This window comes from Procambarus clarkii, chromosome 76, assembly GCF_040958095.1.
Source record: "Procambarus clarkii isolate CNS0578487 chromosome 76, FALCON_Pclarkii_2.0, whole genome shotgun sequence".
In the NCBI taxonomy this organism is placed as follows: Eukaryota; Metazoa; Arthropoda; class Malacostraca; order Decapoda; family Cambaridae; genus Procambarus; species Procambarus clarkii.
The window spans coordinates 25,805,670-25,811,669 of NC_091225.1; the positions used below are offsets into that span (position 1 = coordinate 25,805,670).

General features: G+C 41.2%; 1 long non-coding RNA gene across 1 annotated transcript in view; it reads left to right on the top strand.

Moving 5' to 3' along the window:
* The window catches only part of LOC138357172 (uncharacterized), a 96,315-nt gene extending 93,068 nt beyond the window's left edge, over positions 1–3,247 (top strand). Inside the window, exon 4 of the long non-coding RNA XR_011224851.1 lies at positions 3,148–3,247. This is a non-coding gene — a long non-coding RNA (uncharacterized lncRNA). The remainder of the gene's footprint in view (positions 1–3,147) is intronic.
* Positions 3,248–6,000: the final 2,753 nt, after the last annotated feature.

Consider the following 6,000-nt stretch of genomic DNA (forward strand, 5'->3'; position numbering starts at 1 on the left):
GTTCCACTGCATCACGTTTCTTCTACCGTCTCTGTGGCTCAGTTGGGTGCTCGGTTTCCGCCTGTGTCCCCTTGTGTGCCACTCATGTTCCGATTTATCTTTATCTTCTCTGTTGCTTCCTCAGGGAGTGTGGTGACGTTCTGCTGTGGTTTTGGTACTGCGGCTGCGTGTCGGGGTTGGTTGTGGCATTTTGTTCGGCCCTTCCGTGCTCCTTCTGGGGCCCTCCTTCCTTGCCGGTCTTGCTGTGCCGGGCCTGGTTTTTCCATGTTCCTTGGATTCTCTGTCCTGTCCTCGTTGTCCTCGCCTCGTTGAGCTGGCTGGGGATGAGCTTGGGGTCTTCGTCTCGCCCCTCGCCTATCCTCCGATTTTGGTTCAAGTTCCAGAGCCTAGTGGCTCCCTTCCTTAGTGTTTTTCACGGCTGCCCCGGGGTTTTTCTTGACGCTGGGGCTTTGGGGGGACAGCTCGGCCCCAGGGCCTGCAGGGTGGGTTCCCGGGGCTGGGGGGGGGGGCTAACGTGAGGGGCCTCAGGCCCCGTTGGTCCCCGCCGGGGTATTTCTACCCCTCTGGGCGGGGCTTGCGGTTTTGTGGTGTGGGGTTTTTCTGTTCCCCCCTTTCCGCACGTGCTTTGTGGGCGTCGGCCCCTCCCTGGGCTCGGTTTCCTTGTCCATTGTGCCCTTTGCTTCTGTCCTGTCGGTGGGTGTTTTTCTACGGTCTTCGCCCCTTTTTTCCGGGACGGGCCTTCTCCGTCATGTCCCCCTCTTCTTGGGGTTTCTGCATGACTTTTGGTCTCGGGTGTGATGGGGTTTTTGTGCCTTCGTCCTTTGTGTTTGCTTCTTTTTGTTCTCGAAGGTTCGGGGCGGTTTTGCTCCTTCCCGTTTTCTGGTACGTCTGTCGTCATTCGGTTGAGCTTCCCTCTGGTCTTTTCTAAGGCTTGTGGGTCCTATTCCAGGCAGTTTCTGGGTGTTTGGCCTTGTTATTCTGTTCATATCTCTTCTCTTAGCGCCTGTCTCGGCACTACTCATTTTCCTGGGGGCGATTTTGCTCCTCTTAATGAGTCTTTTCGCTCCTGCCCTTCTGCGGGATGTTGGTGCGGGGCGGCTCCTTATGCGGGATCCTTCCCTGTCGGCTGAACTTGTGGCGGTGGACTTGCATGCTTGTGGCATTTTGGTTTTGGTCCTGCATTTTCTTTTCCCTCCTGGGGCTCTCATAGGATTGGCTTGCGGAGGATGTATAGGCACATGGGGCCGTTCCTGGGTCTGGCACCTTGGTTTCTGCTGCTAGCTTTTGGTATCGATGTTCCTTCTGTGCCGTTTCGCAGGCTGTCTCGTGCATTGTTTCACCTCCGGCCTGCTCGTGCACTGCCTGTGCCGTTCTGGTCTTTGGACCGGGTGCTCTCCTGTTTTTCTTCTCCTTGGTTGTTGTGGCTCCTTCGGTTCAGGTTGGCTTTGCCTCGGCTCTCTTTTTATGTTGGCATTGGCCTCTGGGGGTCGTGTGGCAGAGCTTCATGCTCTTCTCAGGCGCAGTGGTTTTTGGCTCCTGTGGTCGTGGTCATAGGTCTCTTCGTCTGCAGCCGTTCTCCCTTTTTCTAGCGAATGATGTGCCTGCTGCTTTCCGGAGGGGTCCTTGGGTTGTCTCAACTTCGTGTTGAGGTGTGGTTCACCGACCGCCTCCCGGGTATGTCCCCTTGTTTTCTTAGGTAGTCTTTGGTGAATAAGCTCCGGAAAGCCGTAGGAGCTCCCCCCAGAAAACCAGCGTTGAACGTAATGAAACGCCATTTTCTGGGTGAGTCCCGGAGGCTCCCCAGCACCCTCCCGCCCTCCGGTCGGCGTTTTTTTTGCGGTTTTGATATCCAGCCTCAGAATTGGGGCGGGGATCGCAGGCGCGGGGGTCTGGGGCTCCCCCTTCCCCCTCCCGGGGAGGGGGGAGTTGCGCAGACATGCGGCGGCGAGGCTCGTGTGACATCATGCTTGTTAGTTCATTTTCCTGGGGGAGTTCTGTCCACTCGTTTGTCGATTTTTGTTGTTAACCAGAATAAGGGTTTGTTTTGTGGCGCTTACCTTTCTGGGTGCCTGTCCCAGTCGATGGCAGATATAGAATGCTCCAAATCACATGTGCAATTCTATGGGCCATTGCTCCCCATGCCTCTCTGAGGGGGACCAGGTTCTGGTTCATGGTCCCCGGTAGGCCTAGAACGCCACCCACATCGACTGATGCAAAATAGTTAGGGTATCCATATCAGCCATGGATAGCTCTGGGGAGCCTCCGGGACTCACCCAGAAAATGGCGTTTCATTACATTCAACGCTGGTTTTTTTAATCAGATAGGGTTTGCTTTGGAGTACCCACCTTTCTTTGGTGCCTGTCTTGGTCGATGGCAGACATAGAATGCTTCCAACCTCACGAGGCTTTCTATAGGCCATTGCTCCTCGTGCCACTCTGAGGGGGGCCTAGGTTCTGGTTTGTGGTCCCTGTTAGGCCTAAGAACTCCATTCACTTGGCTGATGCCACGGTCTAATTCACTCATATCAGCCTGGATAGCTCCAGGGAGCCTCTGGTCTCACCCAGAAGATTGCATTTCATTACATCAATGCTGGTCTTTTAGGTCCTAGATAGACAGTTGGCCAACCATCTCTTTCCTGTAGAATCTCTGTGATTCATAAAAACTAAGTAGATTTGTTACACAGGATCTTCCTGTTCGAAAACCATACCGTCTGTCCATTATGATGTCATTATTGTATTCTCCAGGTGTTCTACCCATTGTTGTGTTAACAACAATGGATCAACCCATTTGGTGTTAGCTATTTTTTTCTAATGTTTTAACTACCATACTTGTTAATGATACGGGTTTATAATTTAGAGGGTCTTCTCGGATACCATTTTTGTAGATTGGAATTATGTTTGCCTTTTTATATGTAGTGTATCTGCTAAGATTCCTGTGCGCAGGGATTGGTACCTGTTTACAGTCTGCTGGCTTCTATATTTTACCTATACTGTTTATCTTTGTTTTATTTGGAGAAAGACCCATTATAGTATTGGAATTATTAAAAAAAAAGCCTATTTGGGAAATCTTTACTAGATTTCAAAGATTCTGTATTTGGTATTTGTTGACTTTAAACGACTTGTCATCTCTCAATCCTTTCTTTCACAGCTCCTACAGTCACCAGAAGAATAATACCTGCAGTGTCAGGACCCAGTGGTATTGAATAATACCTGCAGTGTCAGGACCCAGTGGTATTGAATAATACCTGAGGAATAATACCTGCAGTGTCAGCATCCACACACACTGTCAGATATACTGCATACATGTTGTCAGCAGCATTATGAAACACATTATGGTGTAAGAAATACTACATGTAGACTGTCTTCAGCACTCTCATGTGAATGACTATATGTATTATCAATATGTCATGCATTATTAACATCTCATGTGAATGACTATATGTATTATCAATATGTCATGCATTATTAACATCTCATGCACTATGGTAACAAAGAAAATGTGTATTTAAATTAAATTTGGTGTATCATTAATTTTAAAATCTCAGTATTTATTAGTTCATTGTGTATGTGGTACAGTATTGTTTTTAATACTATTGTTTGGCAAGAAAACATTTTAAGATTTTCAAATTAATTATTTTTATAATCAGGTTCTAATATAAAAAAGTTTAATGTATATTTTCAGTTTTAAAACATTACATACTTTTTCTCCTATGTGAGCCATTGTAAATGTTGAGAAAGCATTTAAAATAAATAATCTTTATACTGTATAGTAATTATGAATTTTTTCTTAGGTAATTTGCTCTTAAGCTCAAAAGGCTCTCCAAATAAGATAATATATCAGTGTTCTTAATGCACAGAATTTATTTATTTATTTACATATGTACATGAATGGTATAGGGGATTTAAAAATAGCAATGTGCATGGTACATTGGATCAGTAAGTTCTTGTAAAAATCTACATACATATATTTTTGCAAATGACAGACCACATGAGGGTCCACTGTACCTGACTCTTGTGCTGTGGTTATATTTATAATAAGACATCCATCAGTTCTGTGGTTATATATTATAATAAGACATCCCTCAGTTCTGTGGTCATATATATAATAAGACATCCCATAGTTCTGTGGTGATGTTTATAATAAGGTTCTGTAGTGAAACATCTTAATACTGTGGCTGTATTTATAATAAACCATCCCTCTCTGCTGTTGCTATATGTACAGTATGATAAAACAGTATAATTATAAATAAATTTATAATATATTTAATTTTCCTATACAAAGACATTTTGCTAAATCTTAAAAAAAAAAAAAAATTGCCACAAGATTTGTTTGTAATGTTACAAAGTTATACACGGACACTTAACTTTCCTGCTGGTGAACGCATGTGGAGACGTAGATTTGTATGTTTGCTTTTACACTTGCTGATTCACAGGAAGTATTGTAGAGTATATTTTATGTCTAGCACATTTTATAATATAATAAGCACAATATTATCTTACTATTTATGAATAATTCCTGTGGTTTACATATTGTAACTTTTTTCCATTCTCTTGTGTCTTTGACAAGTAATTAAATTGCTTTATATTCCTACAAAAGTTAGATTATTCCAATTGCTTATCTGATATTGAGTGCCATCTGTTGACAACAGAGTTAACACTATAACCTGTGTGCTCTATTCTGGTTACTCTATACTGATTACTATGTAGTTACTTGAATTATTTATGTATCCGACAGTCCAAGTGTTTTTGGCATCTCTTAACAATATTTGCTTTAGTAATAAATAAAAGCTCATGCATTTAAAATTATATAAAAAATATATTACTAAGATTTATAAAGAACACAACAATTTATAAAGGAGACAAATACTAGTAATAATTGTCTACAAGACTTAACTAATGAAATGTAGAATATTTCATTAGATAATACTTGCTTTTTGGATCAAATAGCTGTAAAGGTTTATACAATCAAGAAAACTGTAAAAATATTTATTCAAAAGAAAAATGTCATCAGTGTTGAATGTTTAAAATTATATTATGAAAACATCTCGCATAATAGCATACAAAACATTTAGAGAAAAAAAATAAATACATTGTCTAAACTACTTTAAAAAATATCAAAATATAAATAAGTGACCGTTCAGGAGAAAAGTCATATCACTGTAGAATGTGCCTGAAAGACTTTAAAAATAAATTATGGCTAATAACACACACACAAGGATTCATAAAGGAGAGAAACCATATCACTGTTCAGTATGTCAAAAAAACTTTTCACTTAAATCATCTCTAATAACACACATGAGGATTCATACAGGAGAGAAACCATATCACTGTTCAGAATGTCAAAAAGATTTTTCACTTAAATCATCTCTAATAACACACATGAGGATTCATACAGGAGAGAAACCATATCACTGTTCAGTATGTCAAAAAAACTTTACGCGAAAATCATATCTAATAACACACATGAGGATTCATACAGGAGAGAAACCATATCACTGTTCAGAATGTCAAAAAGACTTTTCACTTAAATCAAATCTAATAACACACATGAGGATTCATACAGGAGAGAAACCATATCACTGTTCAGAATGTCAAAAAGACTTTTCACTTAAATCAACCCTAATAACACACATGAGGATTCATACAGGAGAGAAACCATATCACTGTTCAGAATGTCAAAAAGACTTTTCACTTAAATCAAATCTAATAACACACATGAGGATTCATACAGGAGAGAATGCATATCACTGTTCAGTGTGTCAAAAAGACTTTTCACAAAAATCATCTCTAATAAAACACATGAAGATTCATACAGGAGAGAAACCATATCACTGTTCAGAATGTCAAAAAGACTTTTCACTTAAATCAACTCTAATAACACACATGAGGATTCATACAGGAGAGAATGCATATCACTGTTCAGAGTGTCAAAAAGACTTTTCACTAAAATCAATCTCTAATAAAACACATGAGGATTCATACAGGAGAGAAGCCATATCAC